Source organism: Ursus americanus, chromosome 11 (genome assembly GCF_024610735.1).
Source record: "Ursus americanus isolate L20-20 chromosome 11, mUrsAme1.1.p, whole genome shotgun sequence".
Taxonomy (NCBI): Eukaryota; Metazoa; Chordata; class Mammalia; order Carnivora; family Ursidae; genus Ursus; species Ursus americanus.
In genome coordinates, this window is record NC_142137.1 from 40,690,517 (window position 1) to 40,712,298 (window position 21,782).

Genomic DNA, 21,782 nt, shown 5'->3' on the forward strand with positions numbered 1-21,782 from the left:
TTTTAAGAAATCTTGTAAATATTAGAATTGTTTATTAACTGATTTAAATTAGTGGCTCTCAAACTTGAGTGTTCATGGGTCCTGAGAATGTATTTACATTTCCCTAAGGGAACCACAGACCCCAGTTTGAGAAATACTGGGCTTAAATCTTGATTTCCATTAAAGGCTTCTCATTAATATACTTCATAAAATGTTATACAGCTAGAGTTGGCTGAATTTGCTTCTTTTAGCAGCTGAAGACAGCTATTGTTAGGGATAATGATGCTTTTGTTCAACTTAATGATAATTGTATGCAAATTTTAGAATTTGCCACAAGCTTACTATTTGTGGTAAACTTGTGGGTGTAGTTATATTTCCTTTTTCTTTTCAGGAAAACTGCCAGTATCAGGAATCACTCTCTGCCTCAAAATTGCAGCTGTGGTTGTCTTCTCAGATTACTAGGAAATTATAGCAAAGTTTGTAGCAAGCTTGAAAATTATTATACAGCAAAGACTTGTTACTAAGAAACACAATTAATGAATAAAGACAGAGGAAAAGAAGGAATAAAAATAAGAGAAAGATCAGGAAATTGTTAAATTAACTAATTGGTCTTATCCTTAAAAAAAGCAGTAATAAAATGTTATAAAAATGCTATCTTTGAAGTTCCTCTCCTGAAATTGGATTTCTTCCAACCTCTCCTTTTTTTTTCATTCAATCTTTCTGTAGATGATTGTTTATTCCTACATATGGATAAAGTTTGAAGAAAAGTTTTAAGCAAAATAGAAATAGATACACAATATATTATAAATCACTTAAGAATGAATGAGAATAGCTATTAAAACTGAAATGTAGTCAAAGGTAATGTTGTGTAGACTTGTAATAGAAGCCACTATTCTACTTCGAATAAATGAAATAATGCATAAAAAATATGAATAATATTAAAATTTACAATATCACGTCTCTCAACCTTCTCAGATATGAATGTGTATGTGTTCTTATCCAGAGCTAGACTTCATTATGTGAAATTTATTAAAAGTTTGAATGACATCTATCATCTTTCTTTATATTCTCTTTTACATATGGACAATTAAGTACTATAGAAAACCTATTCCAATTCGTACAAAAATTTTAAATGTGTTGTCAAGGTTCTATGACTTAAGGTACACAGCACTCTAAAATAATATTTAAAACAAAAGAAAATTACATTTAATATTCTGAGGTTATTCATCATTAAAATAGTGTTTGTTTAGGCATAACAGCTGATTTAATTATTTAAAGAAGTTAATTTAGCTTTTAAAATAAGACATCTCCCCACCCCACCCCCCCCCAGTATTATATGCTGAGTCTTCCAATCTTTATTCCCTGACCATGCTTTCAGGATTTGGCTCCGTTAAATTTTAACATCAGTTTTCTTCCCTCTGTCAACACTTTAAAGGCAAAAGTTTTCCTATTGTATCAAGCTGACTTACTTTTTTCCCAAACCAAATTTTCCTAGATCTGCTGGTCACTTAAGATCATTGAAAAGTTATGGTGGGCTTTTGGGAAGTAAATGGGAATCTAGTTTCTTCCTGGTCAATTGTCAGTTATAATTGGCATTCATATTTTCGTAAGATAAATCAGATTTGTTTTAGACATAGACAGTTCTTAAAAAGACAAAAAATTTGGGTTGGTTATGCACACAAAATAGTCAAGTTTCCAAACGTGTAAAATGCACACAGCTTCTAAAATTCAACAAGTGATTTTCCAGGAAGGCATGCAAAAATGGCGTTTCTTATAAATCATGCATTTGGTAAATGCTCAAAAAGTATATTAATTTTGCTAACCTCAGATTATTATAGGAGTGCCAAAATAAATTTAAGAAAAATAATTCTTGGGGGCTCCCCACTGCTTGCTAGATGGGATGATGCCTGATTTATGAATTGTTTAATAAAGCTAACTAGATCTTCAAATTTACTCAGTTGGATAAAAAAGGAAGAAAGAAAAGAGACGAGAAGAGAGAAGAAAAGAAAAAACTTCTGGGTAAGTTTTGACACCCCAGATTTTGTTGTATACTGTTTCTTTAAATAATAATTATGTGAACTAATTTATCATATCATTTTATATACATATATATTTTAAGATAAATAATAATAATTATTATTTGCCTAACATAAAATGTTCCAAATAATCTAGCTTTTTTTTCTTATCTAAATATATTACTATACTATAGAATAAATAGATAAGAGAATTTGGGGAGCTTCCTATAACTCTGACCCACACTCAAACAACCTACTCCCTAATTTCTTTAAGGTTAGTTTTAAGCTTATGATTACTTTTGCTGAGTTTTTGAATTAAAAACTTAATAAAAATGTGCATAATGAGAATTCTTAATCTATGAGAATTTTAATAAATCTGTAATTATCTTGATAAAAAGTCTAAAAATAACAGTACTGTCATTATGATTTGGCATGTCATGATATTGCTTAATTTGAAAAATTGTGAGTGTTTCATTAGAAAAAAATATATAGACCTTATCTGAGACTCCTTCAAATGTACTGTAAATGCTGAAAAAACACTATAGAAAAATATTTCACTTGGACTTAAAAGTATTAAATGTTTTGATAAAAATGCCTGTCAGCAAATTTAAGCTATTTTTTTCATGGTTGGTGGAATGAACTGAGAGGATATCCTCTATTTTAATATTGAATGTGTAGAAAAGTAGTTTAATAAATCATAGTAAGGAGATTCATGATGAGTCACACCATGAATCCTTGCCTTGCTTCAGTATGTGAATCACATTAACGAGCAATTGTTTAATTATACAAAAAGGGTAATATTCATAGTGTTATCTTAGAAGACTGGATATCAAAATTGGATTTGGTCAGAAAACAACTGTGGTGCCATTGAAACTAAGTTAAGGGTGAGCCAAAGTGTTCAGCCAGCCAGTGTTCAGTGTCAGAGATTTGAGCTCCATCATCATAGACGGTGCATTAGTAGTATATTAGAATGGAAAATGAAACCCCACAATTTATGCTGGCTGATTGTTGATTGATGAAACCGGAAAATTTGAAATGCGGAAATAAAATAGAGAAATGGGGAGAAGGAGAAGAGAAAGAAAATATGAAAGAAATTGAGTGTGAGTGTGTGTGTGAGAGAGAGAGATTCATAGTCTTGACACACCTAGTTTTCTTTTATTAAAGTTTCTGTCAGATTTCAGGCATTATGAAAAGTGAACACCATTGGGTTGAATCATATAAAATTACGGATGATTTGCCATTCTTTACTAACAAATATGACATTTTCATATGCTTCAACATCATATAAAGCACTTGGTCTTTTAATGACATTTCAATAGTAGACATTTCCTTACTTTTTCTCATATAATTCATGATGCAGTTATTTTCACCCCTCTCATATTAGCATGCTACAATCCTGCAGAGATTCTAAGGTTCCAGAGTACTGTTGAAAAAGGAATAGAAATGGAACTTCTTGCAGACAAGAGCAAGAGAGGAAAAATAATCCCAGCATTCAACAAATGTTTATTGAACTTTTACAAATGGCAGAGGGAAACAGAAAAGACACCCTTAGGGACTGTGACCAGAAGTGACCACTCTGTAAAATGAAATATCTTCAAAATCCCAGGTTTATCTTAAAATATCATGTGATTTTTGCAGTCTACAATATGTCCATTTTTTCTATTGTTTTGTGCTCTCAAAGTCTTTAAGAAAAAATAATTTCCATGAAAGTATATAAGTGTATCATGTGGTTTCTAAAAATCTCTGGATTACCAGTTTGTTATCTACCTGGCCAAATCTAAAAAGCATGGAACAATTTCAGAAAATACGAGTGGTAAAAGGGCTTCTGAAAGAAGCATAAACATTGTGAGTTGGAGTAATTAGAAGGTTGATGGAAGAGATAGAACATAAGTGTACTTTTAAAGATGAGTGGAATTTAGCTAGAGGTAGAGAGTGAAGTCCAAATAAGAGTGAGAAAAAGTAGGAATCTGTGTGGCATGTGGAAGAAAGTCAGCCAAAGCGATAAAGATGAATGCACAAGAATAAGTGGAAAGATATTACGTGTTCTTGAATAGGAAGAGTTAATATGGTGAAAATGTCCATACTACCTAAAGTGATCTACAGATTCAGTGCAGTCCTTACCAAAATTCCAATGGTATTTTTCACAGAAATAGAAAAAAGTATCCTACGATTTGTATGGAACCACGATATACCCTGAATAGCCAAAGCAATCTTAAGAAAGGAGAACAAAGCTGGAGACATCACACTTTCTGATCAAACTATATAACAAAGTTAGAATAACTAGAACAGTGTGGTACTGGCATAAAAATAGGCACATAAGTCAGTGGAACAGAATAGAGAGCTAAGAAATAAATCCACACATATATAGTCGACTGTTTGACAAGGCCCCAAGAACACAAAATTGGAAAAGTTTAGTCTCCAAAAAATGATGTTTGGAAACCTGGTTATTCACATGCAAAAGAATTAAACTGAATCTTTCTCTTACACCACTCAAAAAAATTAACTCAAATTGGATTAAAGACTTAAATATAAGCCCTTAAACTATAAAAGTCCTAGAAGAAAACATAGGGTATAAACTTGACATTGGTCTTGGCAATGGTTTTTGAATTTGACACCAAAAGCATGGGAAACAAAAGGAAAAATAGACAAGTGGGTCTACATCAAACTGTAACACTTCTGCATAGCAATAGAAACAATCAACAGAGTAAAAAGTCAATCTACAGAATGGGAGGAAAGTACTTGCAAACCATATATCTGAAAAGGACTTAGTATCCAAAATATGTAAAGAGCTCATATAACTCAATAGCAAAAAAGCAAATAATCCAATTACAAGTGGGCAAATGGCAGGAAGAGACATTTTTACAAAAAATATGTACAAAGGGCCAAAAGGTACATGAGAAGGTGCTCAACATTGCTAATTAAAACCACAAGAAGGGGCGCCTAGGTGGTGCAGTCGTTAAGCGTCTGCCTTCGGCTCAGGGCGTGATCCCGGCGTTCCGGGATCGAGCCCCACATCAGGCTTCTCCGCTATGAGCCTGCTTCTTCCTCTCCCACTCCCCCTGCTTGTGTTCCCTCTCTCGCTGGCTGTCTCTCTCTGTCTAAATAAATAAATAAAATCTTTAAAAAAAAAAAACCACAAGAAGATATCATCTTATACCAGTTAGGATGGCTGTTATCAAAAAGACAAAGATAACAAATGTCAGTGAGGATTTGGAGAAAAGAGAACACTTCTACCCTGTTGATGGGGATATAAATTGGTTATTTGTGCCATTATGCCGTTATGTAAAAGTACAGTTGTTCCTCAAAAAATTAAAAGCAGAACTACCATATGATCCAGCAGTCACAATCTTGGGCCTATATCTGAAAGAAATGAAATCAGTATTTCCAAGAGCAATATAGGAAATTCTGTCATTTGTGACAACATGAATGAAACTGGAAAGCATTATGCTAAGTGAAATAAGCCAGACAAAGAAAGACAAATGCTGTATAGTAAGATCTATGAGTGCAATCTAAAATATATTTTTTTTAATTTCATAGAAACAGAGAATAAAATGGTGGTTTCCTGGCTGGAGGAAGGGAGAAGTGAATGGGGAAATGTAGGTATCAGATCAAGTCAACAGATACAGCTTTCAGTTATAAGAATAAGTTTTGAGGATCTAATGTGCAGCATGGTAACTTTACCATGTTAACCACTAGTTAACAATATGGTTATTGTACACTTGGAAGTTTCTAAAAGTAGACCTTAAGTGTTCTCAATACACACACACACACACACACACACACACATACAGTTAACTATGTGAGAAGTGATGGATGTTTTAATTATTTTAATCTTGGTAATCATTTCATAATGTATATCAAATCATCATATTGTACACTTTATATATAATTTTATTTCTCAATTACTTCTCAATAAAACTAAAAAAAGAAGAGTACAACACACAATGTGGATTTTTCCTCAAGTATATCTGGCCTACTCATCTTTTAAAGGATTCTGGGTTTACAAACTGGATCAAGTCATGAAACTGTATTAAGAGGTTACAACTTTCCATTTTGATGACTGAAGACACGCTTTATATTTATTCCTAGAGTTTCAGTGATCAATTAGCTACTGCCAATGATCCTTGTAGTTGAATTTTTTCTGATTACTGATCTAGCCATGAAGATTATTATGATACTCACCTTGTCTCTGATGATTAAAAGACATTTCTAGGTTTTTGCCACTCTTGGATCCCATTAACTCCTTTAAAATCTACTTAAATTGTACATGTAACAGTTCATTCTCAGCCTTTATCCACAGAGAGTAGCAAATAAAATGCTTTCAATAATTGCTGTACTTCTCTCACTACGGATTTTGCAATTCCTTGATAATGACACAATCCCCTGGGGTGGGGATGGGAGGATTAAGAATGCTTAAATTAAGGAGATTGATGATAAAATACTTGTCAATACATAAATCTATGTAACTGTCTTCTTTACCATTATCCAGGACTTGCTTTGATGCCAAAACTATATTCTTGTGCACATGCATGCGTTTATGTGTAAGCTTCTACTAAAAACTATCTCAAAAAGAGGTGCCTATTCTTATATACATTGTACATTGTTTGAGAATAGGTGCCATCTTTTCTCCTTTGGTGGTTGTATTCCAAATTTCAGTGCTATTAAAATAGAAAGGACAAAAATAGGTATAATTTGAAGTATAACATCATGTTTAACAGCATGGTTTTCATTAAATATATTTTTGTTGTTTAGTCTGGAGTCTTTGATTCATAGCCTATTATCTAGGAAGGCTACTCTGATTATCAATCATTTGGATTTGTTTAAGTAGAACAGTGACTTTAGCATATTCATTCTTTTTTTTTTTTTTACTTTGAAGGAACCTAGCATATACTTATTTTCCTTTAAGAAAATTAAAGAGTGCTATCTATTTCCAGTCCTCTGAATCCCCAAGACGTCTTTTACTTTATGTATCATTCAGTTAGTACAAGTTTTTATATGTCATTTGCCTTGATTGGAATAGCAATATGAATACATTTGTGATATATGCTATTCTTGATTTCACCCAAAATTCTTTGGTTGACTTAGAGCCTAAATTTCCAGTAACTCTAGGATACCTTTCTCATCCCTGCAGTTTTTACTCATGGAGTCTGTAGCATAGAATACAAATTAGGAACAAAAATTGGAATTGAAAGGAATATAGACAGTGAGCACACAAGCAATTACATTGTGGCCTAACCACTAATAATGGTAATAAATAATAGGCCATGGAAGCCCTTTTCAGACCTAGCAGGTAGGAAAAGGAAGAAATGAAGGCATGGCAGTAGGTTTCTGAGTCAACTGCCCATCCTTCTTCAGATCAGTGGGTCCTTCTGATGGAGAGCTAGGTTGGTATTTAAGTAATAAAATATATGCCTGACTACAATCTCCTAATAATCTTTGCCATCTCCTCAATCCCTGTGTGCATTTAGCTCCCTCTATTGGATTGGTATTGTTTACACACAAGTGATATTTGCTCTTTGAAAACACGGCCGAAATGTCCTTCTAATATTTTACATTCAAAAGATGAGGAAAATATTCTCTTCTTAGTGTTCCTACATTTGTATAAATCTTCTAAGCGGTGACCAAGATGAATTGTTTGCACAACTCAAGACTTTTCCTCCAGGTCTTTGTTCTAGTAGAGAAATTTAAGTATTTAGTATCTTTACCACACTGACTCTCTCACACCAAGTATTCAAAATTGCAACCACATTAAGGGAAAAGTTTGGAAATTCTCCTATTACAAGGCAATCACAATAATTTTCAGTAACCACTAGACCTCTTGTGATTTTATGATTTAATGTAATAACAAAGCTCTCATTCCCAAATGGGTGAAAGGTACCCATTTTTCTAATAGCTTAAGTCATAACTGGAGATAAAGCATAAGGACTAAGGACTGCAGAGTTTTGGAAGATTTTGGAACAGTCAAAATATTTAGAATATATTTATCTATGAGTGCTTGATAATGTGCAATATATGATATTTGGAGTTGTATGCCTTGTTTATTATTTTCTGAAGTCTCTCAAGAAATGTTTTTATCAGTTTACTAATTTTAGAAAAAAATCCTGAAAAACTCGACTGTAATTTCATTTTTATGGTATTTACAAACTTTGCTCACTATTTGCTTTTATCACACAGCACACTTGATTTCTTAAACTGGAGTGTGGGTTAGAGAGATTTCAAAGATTGGAACTGACCCAGTCATAAGATTTCTAGGATGCCCCAAAATTTGAACGTACCTTGGACTGCCTGGTGTTGTTTATAGTGGAATAAATTGATGGATGTATCCTGAAGTTTCTCACAAGGCCACAGTATTTATCTTATTAGGAATGACAAAGGTCCACTACATGTTGACCCTTCCATAACTCTCACAGTTCATATCTCTGGGAATTTCCTAGATCTTAGGTGTGAATACGACTTTATATAAAATTTTGACTCTTATATAAATTATAATTTTTCCTATGTATCATTTATTTTGCAACATACTATAGTATATTAAAAATGGAAGATCTCATATTGGAAGGCACTTATTGCCTTTATGTTACTCAGGTATCATATGACTATAAGAAAAGAAGAATCTCTCAAGCTACATTTAGTAAATGAGATTTATGGTAGAAAACCAAAGGAACATCATGAAATCCAAATGGAGAGAAGTTGAGCTAGCCTAAAATGATTCTGTAATGATGGACTGTTATGTCCAAAGACGCTAATCTCTTGATTTCTTTCCTTCTGTGACAAAATGACTCTTCATCTATGTGGACATCTATTTCATGCCTCTCTGTTCACAGAGCTAATTTTATTGCATTCATAAGGTTCTGTGTAGCTGTTCTAAAATCTGCCCCAAGCCTCTGTAACCTTCTATGTCTGGCATCCATCACTAAGTTAATATGGTTTCTACGTACATTCCTTTTACGTTCCTAAGAGAAAGAATATGGTTGCCTCAGCTTGTGTCATATACATGTGAGGCTTAATCAGGGAACTTGGCTTTGGGTCTAGAACAGGGATATTTCAATATCTACTTAGTGGAAAGTTGGTATCAGACTCTCCAAAAGGGGTGTGAAGAAGACATCAATGGCAGATTTAATTTTTCTCCTTCCATGTGTAAACAATTCTTTTTAAAAAAGAGACAGATGAGGCTAATTCTACCACTGAAAGTTAAATTGAAAATTGAGGCATTGCTTTCAATAATATTCAATATAAATTCATTTGAGTAGATGTCAGAAAATATATCAATTCAGTAAAAGAAACCTGCTAAGTTTATTTTCTTTTCCACAGTACTCTGAGATTTCTAAAATATGGGAGTTTTGAGAACAGCTTTCTTACCTATAATATAAATAGCCCACCCAACTTCCCATGATTTAAATTCTGCTATTATTTCCACTTCTAGCTAAATAAGAGAATAACAAGAGAAAGTTATGCTATAACAAAGACAATGTGAAAGTTTTGAAATATATTTTGAGTTCTCTTGACACCATTTGTAAAGCTGTAGAAGATTTAAACCATTTTACAGTCTGTATTATGTTTCAGAACTTGCATACACACAATATTCATTCAATTTCATAGAGAAAATTTAGAGCCAATAATAACTTTGGTATTTATTAAAAGCAGGTCGCCCTTTTAACGGTGAAATGTCTTGTGCTAAAAGCAGGAATAGTTCTCTTCACTAGGTTTGTTAAGGAAGACTCAAAGAATACAGGAATGTTGCTTGGAAAGGATGATTTATAGCACTCGAAATATCCATGAAAGCAAATATTGTCATTATGTTTTCTAAAAGGACAGTATACTAATTAGAGCACCTTTACATTAATGAACTGTTAACATTGGAAAAGTACAGCAACTGTTTTGTGTTGTTACAACTAAGTTCTATCTTAGAGACAATGCTGAATTATTAAAAATAATGTCCATTAATCACTGGGCATATTAAAATACTTACCTTTTCTACATTTTTGTCTGCTGATGACTTCTACTAAATTCAATCTCTAACAGTCTTCCTTGACTAAATAATTGTCCTAGTATCTTCCTTTTCAAAACACTCCGTTAAAGGAAGGAGGAAAAGAAGAATGAATTAACAATCGTGGTGTAACTATTAAATAAGCCAAGCGCTTTCCACAAGTAAGCATATTTAATCCTTAGAACAATGCACTATAGATATTATCATCTTATTTACAGAAGAGAATTAAGCATCAGAGAGACTAGATAAATTGTCCAAAATCAAATAGCCAGTAAATGTCAGAACCAGAAGTTGTTAAGTTCTGTGTATCTAAGTTTGTTTGTTTGTTTTTTAAACTCCCTATATCCTATGTCAATAATTTCTCATTTCTTGTCATGTCAGGTTGAGTCTGCTCAGCCTGGCTTTCACAATCATCTGTTATCTGGTCTCTCTTTGGTTAATCAGCCTTCCTTTTCACTGCTCTCCAGAATGAAGTTTCTTCAGTTGTCAATTTGCTTCCACCTCTAGGCCTTTATTTTATTCAATCTGGAGCTAGAAGACTCAAACACTCTTTTATATCAATCCAAATCCTTAATACTCCATGGGAATCCCTTCCCTTATTATAAATAACATCCCCCGATCTTTTTTGAGTTTATTTTATTGTCTGCCTACTGTTTTTCCGTGTCTCTCTTCTCTTATTGTGGTATAACAACACACCTTCAGGCTTACCATCCTGTCCTCTTTTCCTCTATAGCATCCACATAGTACTCTGTCTCTCACTACCTGATTTGAAAATGGGTTGTTTTTCTTCTAGATCCTTTATATACCACATAATTACTAACCATATGGCCATACTTTTGTGTGCAGGGCAGGGTGTAGAAGTGTATATAATTTAATAGAATTTATTTAGCACCTGCTTTTATGAATGTTTTAATTCTCTGAAGAAACAAAATATGCAGTCTTTATGTATTTAAAATATACATAAAATACAACATGAAGGCAGACTTTTATCTAAGTATGAAAGTATAAAGGACAGCTTTGTTGTTTTTCCTGCTACACACACACACACACACACACACACACACACACACACACACACACACTACTTTATATCATAATGGATAGTAGAAAGGAAAGATGAAGGAAAAGAGAGATCTTACATCAGCAGAGTACATATCCTTCAGTAATTTACTTTCTTCTCATCACTTCTGGTATTGTTATCTATCTTCTTGCTGTATGTGACTGACGTTAATTCAAGGTTCTGAAACTGAGATATTTAATTGGACCACATTAAGTTTAGGAAAAATCTTGCACGATTACTTGAGGGAACTGACTTTTAACTTTCGTGTCAGTAATAGTGATTTCGCCAAAAAAGATCAGGACTGAGGATCTCATGATTCTGCTGCCAAATTTAAGAATCATCAAATGTTTTGTGGTTTCAGACACCATTTTTTCCCTAGTGAATTACTACTTACATGGGGCAGTGTAATTCATGTTTTCCTATATTTAGCTACATTCCAAAGAATTTCATAAGCATTTCCCTGAGCTCATTTTCCCATCCTCAGTCTGATGGCATGAAGCAAGAGGGGATTTTTGATGAATATACTAATATTTTATATCTTGGAATGTAGATTAGGGGTATTTTCATAGAGACCTGAAAAGGGATTGGAAATGGTGGGAATGAAAGTCATTTCTTCTGGGAATCCTCACTGTTGCTGATTATGTTCTTGCACCAAATTTGATTTTTGCACAAGAAGAGGGGCTTCTATACTGACATGCTTCTTCACTTCCATCTTTTATTTTATCCATGCCTACATGCATAAATATCATTTCATGTTTTACCTCCTCATTCACAGGAGGCTGCTTTTTTAATTTGCCAACAAGAACTGCACTGTGAATGAAGATAAAGGCCACAAGAAGAAAGAGGAGTAATCAGTTGTTATTTTTCATAATTAATCCCTTTCCCCCCACAATTAAAGCAGAAAATATTCATTAGCCACTTGACCCCAAAATCATTAAACTTGGGGTTTCTCAACATCAAAAAGGGAATATGCTGTTTTTCTTTGATTCTGACCTCCAGCTTCCTGATGGTGTGCCTAAGTGTATGTCATCTCCACAAACAAATTGGAGAAGAGATGCGCAGTGGTGCCCACCCTTTTTGGAATAATAAAGGGTCTCAGCTATTGAAAACTGATGCCACATCATCTCTGCCTTCCATGAGGAATCCTTAGCTCTTATTGTAGTTATACATACCCTGTTTTTATTTTCTTTTTCTCTCTTTAGGTTTCTGTTACAGTAAAATTGTATATAAGTCAAAATTAGCCCCTACTGCTCCACATTAAAGCATCTCATCTAAATCAGGCCAAAAGCAAAACTAATCAGCTCAATTTAGAAATTTGATTCCAATTACCAATATTTTAGAACATGCAGGTGGGATGCACTTACAGTTCTAATATCATGTAGATGTAGGAAAATTGTAACTATTTTGTTGTCTTTTCCAGTAGCTTTTTTGATAGATCCCTTGCTTTCTATAGTATTTGTATATTTCTTTTTTTTCCCTCCTAAATGATTACCTTTTAATTGAATTAAAAACTCTGTGGGGTGAGGCTATGTCTTCTTTAAACTGCCCTTCTTTAAATTAATACACTTTTTAAAAATTTTGTTTTTACATCAGAGGAAGTGAGTATGTTTTTGTTGTATGCACGAATGAATGAATAAATGATAAACTAATTCTGAGTAGGAATGTTCAAGTAATAAGCAATTTTTAAATGTACCCTTTCAAAAAACTCTGCTTGTAATCTGATACCAATAAATTTCCTCATAAATGACTCATATTTCATGAGTAACTAACATACCCAGGCACAGACTAAGTATTTTGGGTAACATAAAAATATATTAGACTCAGCCCTTGTCTTCCATCAGCTTTTAATCTAGTTGCAAGTTCCTGGGAAATACTTCGATTTTGACACTAAAGAAATCTCATGCCAGAAGTTTCTCCCAGTACCAATTAAAAATATTTTCCCTCAAGTTCCCTGAGGCCAAACTATACAAGTTCTGCAAATTACCTGATTACGGAAATGAGATCTAGAATAAGCATTGCAAAAAAAAAAAAAAAATTCCCAAAATTACCAACCAAAGCATTTTAAAAAATCAAACATAGTGGTATCAGGAGATATGCAAGAAGTGGTATCTTGTATCAGTAGTATAGTGGTATCAGGAGATATACAAGAAGTCAGAGGGGAATACAACAGCATTCTTCACCCGACTCCATGTATTTCCTTCTCAGAGCGGCTTAACCTTTGCTTTCCAGGCAGCCAGTGTGCTTAGACTAGAAAAGCAGAGATGATGTCAAAGATCTTCTCAAAGTCCAGGAAGCTTTTGTTTCTCACTTGAAGAAGCCTCAGTATTTCTAAAGATACACAGATTTGCATTGTCTAATTTAAAAAAATGGCTTTGTTCTCAACGCTAACCAGGAAGAAGTTTTTGACAGTGTCAGACTTACTGGATCAATGAGAAGGGACTTCTGGCTTCTCAGTCAGACAAGGATCAGTAGAAGCTGAGCCATGGAAGCCCACCAAAACCACAAAACATTAACACTGCTGCTCTGCTTCCATCCCTGCTACAGAAGCCATTTGAAGCAATTTTTTTATACAGTTCTCAACTTGTGGTAAGAAATTAAGTCCAAAGCATCTTAGTAAACCTTGTGTTTTGATTTACTAAACATTCAAGAATGCATTTTCTTCCTTTCGTAGATTTGTGTCATGATTTTATTTTAAAAATGCATGGCTTTGTTTCCACTTATTTGTTCCCAGAAATGGTTCCATGTGTACAATACATTCATAGTCTTTCTTTTAGTTCTCTGGGGATCTCAGCACACTAAAGGAGGAAGAAAGTAGTGTGAACACCAAACCAAGAAATTTCCGGCATCTGAACAAGCCTTGCTGCTGGAGCCTAGTAAAGATAAATACTCATCCATCCAGTGCCTTCATTTCTGTAATGTCTCACTGTCTAAGTTAATAAATGCTTCCTTGCTAGTTTTTTGGCATCTCTTTGAATGAGGAATGTAAACTGAAAAGGCCAAGGAGACGAAAACTGGCACAAAACTCTATGATGAATAATATCAGGAGACACAGAGACTAGCTCAGTAGTCCCATATACAGTGCCACAATCTCTATCAGAGGACAGATGAATTTGCTGCCTGGGATGGGGCTGTTATATAATTTCTAGATACTTGAAAAAATAGAGAAAAAGAATAAGAACAAATCCAAGTCCAATTTTATGAAAAGAGAAGTTAAGTATAAAACAAGAGATTTATAGAAAAGATATTAAAGACAATTTAAGCTTGATAAACAGAACCATCAACATATAATCTTTAGATATTGGGAAAGGAAAACAGTGTGGATTTTTGAAGAACACTTAGAAGTTCTGGGAGAAACTTCCAGCAAAGTTAGACTAAAACTATTACTTAGTTATCTCTGTTTTTGCACTGTATTATAAACTATTACTGTTTAAAAGCCTAAAAAAGCCCCTGGAAAATCACGCTCATCTTTCCCAAGTTGAATACCACTAAAAAGAAAACTTTCATCTTAGTGCTGAAGAGTCTGACTAAACTTTAGTTCAGATGGTTTACCCAAAGAAGCCATCAATTATATATTTTTAAAGTTTTTTTTTTCTTTTCACATATTAGAGAGTTTTTCCCAGGCCATCGTGTTCAAATCCTTGATTAGAATATAGAAATCATGTGCCCAGATGATTTGAAAAGAGTATTTCTTAATTCAGACCCACCCAGTAAATGGGTAGTTTGGTTACTCATTATCTTATAGGCCTCTAGGAAAGCAGTTTTGAAGTGTGTTGCAGAAGATGGAAGTGGAAAATTAGAGGTAACTTTCCCTGGGAATGGTTCACCATCAAGGTACACTGGAGAGAGGTTGGGGTTGGATATGATGGCAATAAAAGATATATTATTTACATTTTGGGGGTTCCACCAAACCAGGAATACAGAGCCCTAATAACTGAAAAGTTTAACTCATGTTCCAAGATCGTTCTTGGGTGAAATAGAAAGAGTTTCAAATAAGTGGACTTGATTTAGGGGGGAAAAAAGATGGTTCTTGGAACTCCACCTTTTATATCAGAAAGGAGGAGTAAGAGATCAAGGTGAGAACACCCTTTTTCTATAAGGACATTCCCTAGCAGTTGTTCAGACTTTTTTTCTCATAACCAATTGACCAGAACTGAGGATCACACCTAGTCGCAAAAAAGACTGAGAAATGTAACCATTTCTTCAAATAACCATGGGCCAGTAAAAAATTGACACTCTAAGGAATAAAGAGAACATAGATATTGGGAGACAAATGGCACTATGGACCTCAGTAAGAAAAGACTAGAACTGTTTGTGTAAATGGAGAACATGCTTGTTTATAATGCTCATCATTGTTCTTCAAAAATAAAAATAACTTCTCTAAATTTTGCTGGTATTTTAGAATTATGTTAGCTTTACATTCCCTTGAAGAAGTTATTCTTAGTCAAAATTTTCTCAATTTTTATGTATCTTTTAACATTCATGCAGAAACTGTTAACATCTTATACATGACAATGAATCATTTTCTAAATAATGAGATTTCAACTAGCACACACATTTGCTTGCTCAAAATATTTACCTCTGTTGTTAATTATAACATATTCTTAAGTTTTAATTAAATTCTAAATTTAGGCTATTGTTAATTTTCTCCTTTGTTGTTTATTCTCCATAAGAGTTATAGGAACTACATGAGGACTACATATTAGTATGTGAAAGTTGGGAGGGAACCTCCAGTTTGGAACACTATGCCAAGGATCTTTTGGCTAAACTGAATGTGTCAGTTTCTTACAGCATTGCTTCCTAGAGGCAAAGAGAACAGGAAAGGTACAATTGGATTGTGGTTCATATTTATTAATTTTAATACTAAACACAATTAAGTTACCAGTAAGATAGTATTCTAAGTACTCATTTGTGTCTGCCATATGAGCTGAACTGTAAGTACATTGGTGAATAAAAGTCATGACAACAGTCTTCAAAAAAAAAACACCATTAAAAAAACCCCATAATTCCAATACATTGGTGAATAAAGGCATGACACAGCCTTGCAATCTAGCCTCAGTTTGTCTCCTATAAAACAGGCATAAAAAGATTCATTGTTAGTTAGATGAGACATATTTACATGTTAACAGCCATGTTTGTTAACAATCTCAACCATGTTTAAGGGAAAAAAAAGTTCTGGAACCAGCACAATTCTGTGTATGTATAGAGTGAGACTCAACAACATTAGGAAGGTAGTTATTGCAGCTGTGAAATAAGCACAGAGTTGGGACAAGGTTTAGAGCACATTTGGTGTCTGGTGGATGAAAGACACATGTGTAGGTGATTTCATGCAATTCTGCTTCTTTCCCACAGCTCTTTGCTTTAGTAGAGTGTATTAGTTACCTATTGCTGTATAACAAATTACCCCAAAACTTAGTAGTTTTAAAATAATGTATTTATTATCTCATAATTCTAATGAGTCAGGAATCAAGATATAGCTTAGTTTGGTATCTCTGACTCCACCTCCCTCAAAGGATACAATCAAAGTGTTGGCTGGGACTATAGTCATTTCAAGGCTCCCCTGAGGGAGAATGTGCATTCAACTCATATGGCTTTTGGCTGGTCTCAGGTTCTTGCTGGCTCTGGTTAAGACATCAGCTTTTTGCCATGTGAGCCTTTCTACAGGGCCCCTCACCAGAGGAAGCCGACTTTCTTCAGAATGAGTGAGTAAAAGGGCAAGAGAAGGAGTAATCCAGATGGAAGACACTGTCTCTTTGTTACCTAATTTTGGAAGTCACATTACATCACTCTTTCCAATTTCTATTCATTTCAAGGGCATCACTAGGCCTAGCCCACACCCAAGAGGAGGAAATTACACAAGGAAAAAAATATCAGGAGGCAGAGAACCATTGGGGAGTATTTTAGAGGCTGCCTACCACATCTCGTGAGGTAACTTGATAAGGAAAACACATGGACTCTTGGACAGTCCCTCCGACTTAAGGTAGAATTTGGGCTCTGCACCTTACTAGCTGCATGAATATGCACAAGTCTCCAGTCTCCACTGTGAAGATAAATAAATGAAGGCTACAATATTGTACCATCCCTCATTTCGGCATATATAAAATGGACACAATAATCTATAACTCTTAGGTGTGTGGTTAGGATTAAAAAGAGTAACTTGTGCTTAACATATAGGAGGCATGCAGCAGATATCCCCCTATCCTGGTAGAAGTAACAGGTTTGTTTGTAAATTCAAGAAAAACAGCTGTTCACGGTGACTGTCCCGTGAACTTCCTGGGTTCAGCATTGGTGCCTTTTTGCAGAATAACCAACATATTTATATCTTCAGAATTCAGTAAAGGCGGTGGTTATTTTGGACCACTTTCTGTCAGAAGCAGAATATTATGACCCAACTGAAAGGAGATATTTTTTCTAAGTTTTTTTTTTTTTTCTCTTCCTGGTACTTGAGTTCAGCCAAGATACAGCAATTCCTCATTATTCTCAGTTAATAGTTAGATCTCTAAATGGTGTACTTTTTACTTGGCCCTGACAACACAACTGGAGTGTTTTGATAATTTCTAGATGTTACATTTTAGAAGGGGGCATGGACAAATGGGAACATGTTCAGAAAAATGATCAGATTGATGAGTGGACTCTAAAATCAGCCATGTGTCATATTAAAGATGAACTACCAGAAAAAGAATATTTAACTTAAGGAAGGAAAGACTTGCTATATATGGTAACTACCTTCAAATATTTTAAACTGTTATGTTGGAGAGATTATATTTATTTTTTATTGTTTGGAAAGCTAGACCTGGGACAAATGTGCTGGGAAATATAAATGTAAAGAAAAATTTCAGAGAGAGTTAAAATGAATGGAGCTGAATAGTTCGGCATCCTACTAGCTAATCTTAAGAAATTTCACTTATCGTCTCTGAGACTTGGTCTCTGAATCTGTAAATTTATAATAATGATCCTATATTATGGATCTACAGTGTGCCATATACTGAATAAGTTGTTTTGTATATAACAGTAATGCTAAGGATGGTTCTTCTTCTTTTACACATAAGGGAAGAGCTTTGTGGCAGTAGGTTTCAACCTTCTGCTGAAGAGTTTCTTCAATATTTGTTTTGGTGCCTGAGACATGCTGGTACAGAATATTTTTTTCTAAGTGAAGTTATTGCCTATGTTAGTGATCAAACCAGTCAGTATCACAATTTTATTTGGCTTATAATCTATTAGTAGAAATTGAAAATGAGTACCTGGAGTAGGCCTTTAAAGCCATAATGGCTATGTTGAAACAACATTAGGTGAGTGTGTGTGTGTGTGTGTGTGTGTGTGTGTGTGTTCAATATTAAAAAACTATGAGAGCTTAGATTTTTCTTTGATAAAGTCTTGAAAAGGTCACCTGATCTCTTTAAATATCAGATTTTTTCCTATGAAATGAAGAAAGTGTTATAGGTAGTTCCTCTTCATTTCACATATCTGGAGCTCTATAAATAGACTGAAAATTACAACATGAGTTGGAAATGATAAATTAATAAGCTTCCTTTTTACTTCTTGAATATACATATAATTTAAGTGAAATGAAATGTCACTGTTTATTCTTATTTATACTTACCAAATGTAGTGTTCTTTTGACATTCTTCAGGTTGTTTATTCCATCAGGACTTGAGTGGAGAACAACATATATTTCATTTTGCAAATATAGTAATTTCAGTCATAACCATGACTACAAAATTTAAAATTTAAAACATTATAGAACATTTGCTATCTTAACATGGATTTTAATTTTATTTATATATTACAAAGAGGCAGTGAGGTGGAACTACATAAATGAAAGGAAAATGAGAAGAAAAAGGATTAGAAGAATCTTGATAAAGAGAAGGCAAAGAGATCCAACCCATTTATAATTGGAGTCCTCAGTAAAGAAAACTAAAATTTAAGAAGAAACCCCATGATTACAATTATAATTCAAGACTTTTTTAAGAAATAAAAAATACTTGAGTCTAAATATTAAAAAATGTGCAATGCATGTGAAAAATGATCCAGAATAGTCAATACTAAGACATTATTGGACTTGAAAGATAAAGGATCCCTTTTCAAGACTCTACCAAAGTAAAAGAAATAAAAATCACCTATAGTAAGAAGAGCATCAGACTGGCCCACATTCCCCTGCTGCAACATTCAATGTCATTCAGTTGAATGACATCTAAAAAATTTGACTAAAAAAAGTCAACCCAAGGATGTCACATCTAGCCAAACTATCCTTCAAGTTGTAAAATACTATACAATAATTTACATGCAAAGATTCCCTTGAGCTTTTCTGAGAAAACTCAGAGAATGAAGTTCAGCCCACTGAGTGATGAAGAAAGAAACTACAGCAAATGGACTATGTGAATACTATATATAAATGCTTAACTACAACCAAAATACATAGAAAACATTTATACAATACTTCCTTTGTACAACCACTGTTCTAAATTCTTGATATATATTAACTGTAGATATTAGAGTAACTGATGAAAATGTAAATATAACATGATTTCGCAATTTACACATAAGCCTCACAATTTAAAGGAAGGCTTAGAGAATATTTGCAGTTTACTTCATGTAAATGTGGGGATCAAATGACTTAATTTCAAACATACTGAAATAAATCAACTATCAGAATATAAATCGATTTAACTATATAAAATTAAATACTACAAAAGATAATATTGCCTAATTTTGGATGGAATGAGGGGAGGGTAAGAAAAAGAAACAGGATAATGCTATATTGATTGTGATAGAAGTATGATGGACACAGTTTTTAAAATACCAGGCTGAAAGTAAGATGTAAAGTTGTAAAAGTAATCTCTAGAATAAAAAATGTAAAAAATTAAGTATTTTAATAATTACAAATATACATGACAAGCAAAGAAAAAAAGACTACCTACTGAAAGACTTTTTAAAAACCATAAAACAGAAAACACAACATAAAATAGAGTCAGAGCTAAGGGAAGACATAGGTTCATATTTATAAATATGGTTTAAAAGAAAAGACAAAAGATTTACTAAAAGAAAAAGCTTTTCAGATTGAGTCACAAAGTAAAACCTAACTGTACCAAGTGCATGAGATACACCTAAATCTTAAATGAGAGGTAGAAAATGTATATAAGTTTATCATGATTATCAAGCAAATGCTAATAATCAAAAGCAAAGATTTTATGCTATCAAAAATGGCAGCATAATTTGTTACAGAACAATCTTTGTTTTGAGAATAGCTAAGAAGCAAGAATCACACACACACACAGAATCTGTTTTGAGATATTGGAGAGGGAGGCATAAAGAGGATCAGAGAAACCAGAAAGAAGGGTGATAAAGAGAGAAAAATCCAATATTCAGCCTATTTTTCTATTTGACATTGTTAGTTTCCAAGCTGCGGCTGAGAAGGTGAGAAACTGAACAAAGTCTCCAGGAGTCCTTTGAGAATATGGAAACAAAAGTTGGACTTCAGGACCTTCCAAAGAGAGAGATCTGACATATAATCCAGGATTTCAGATGAGATTCGCACTGGGCTACACTCTAAGAATAAGGGAGAAACAGAAATAGACCAACCCTCCTAAAGAATGAGGACCAATCTAGAAAGGGTTAAATTCTTGATTAGATTAAGGTGATCTGCCTTTAGCCTATTTGCCTAAAACAAAATGAATCCTTTCTTGAGGAAAGTAACATCATCTAGAACTTCAAATAATCCCTATAACTTTCCATTTATTTTTTTAAATTTCTATATTTTTACAGTCTTGAGGTCTTTTTTTTTTTTTTTTAATACTTACCATGCCATGAGTTCATAGGGGATATGTTCGAGCAGCTCAGGCGCCTGTCCTGTTTTTCCTCACAAAGTGTGCTTCTCTGGGTGGAGGAGGCTGGCACTTCAGTTGAACCCAAGTACCTTTCTCTCTGGCTTCCTTCTTTTCCTGGTCATTTTCCTTCACATGCTTCAGGAAGCTATCTCAGCTCTTTGAGTGTTTAGAATGCTCAATACATAAATTCTCTTGGCAGGAATCTTCCCCTTAACTTGTTTGTTTATAGCAATGCAAACAGCGTTCTGGGTAATATTTTAGACTCTTCCAGTTTTGCCATGGTAACATTTGTGGGGTGTTCCTTTCTGAACAGTGCCCATCCCCTTGATGTCTACAATATCCCCTTTCTTGTAGATTTGCACATATGTGGCCAAAGAAACAACTCCATATCTTCTAAAAGGCTTAGAGAACATATAGCAGGTGCCTCTCCTCTTTCCCTCTGTGTTGGTCATGTAGTGAATTACTGGAAGATGAACATTCTGGCTGAAAAAGCCCTATAAGTTTTCATTTAAAATGACTATAGTGAAAAAATTACAGGTCAGATATGGAGACAGACCATGTGACAAAAAAGGCAAGAAGAAAAACAACTAATAAAAACAGAACCAAAAGAGAGATAGATATAAAAGTTGCTAGATGCAAATATAGATTGACTGTGCACTTCTGACTAGGATGTAAAAGATTATGTCAAGCCTAAACACTCACAATTTACAACTAAGAGAAAAAGAGAATTACAAAAAATAATTTTGAAAAGGCAGCCTATAGCTATGGAAGCTATGAGGATTAAATGGCCCTAAATTACATAGAGAAGAAAAACATTCAGAGGTGAGTAGATAAATAACAGCTTAGTTTGTTTGTTTGGTTGTTTGTTTATTTTATATGGGGATTTGCCAGTTCTTGATGTGAGCTGAAGTGTGTAGCTT

The 21,782-nt window shown here is 33.8% G+C and overlaps 1 long non-coding RNA gene and 1 pseudogene across 1 annotated transcript; one reads left to right on the plus strand and one right to left on the minus strand.

The window, feature by feature from the left end:
- Nucleotides 1-1,936: 1,936 nt before the first annotated feature.
- Nucleotides 1,937-13,954, plus strand: LOC148109271 (uncharacterized). Its single transcript, XR_015726010.1, has 3 exons — nucleotides 1,937-1,998; nucleotides 13,434-13,627; nucleotides 13,816-13,954. It is a non-coding gene; the product is annotated as an uncharacterized LOC148109271 (long non-coding RNA).
- A 6,877-nt stretch (nucleotides 13,955-20,831) lies between these two features.
- Nucleotides 20,832-21,314, minus strand: LOC148109272 (large ribosomal subunit protein eL21 pseudogene; annotated as a pseudogene).
- Between the last annotated feature and the right edge of the window lie 468 nt (nucleotides 21,315-21,782).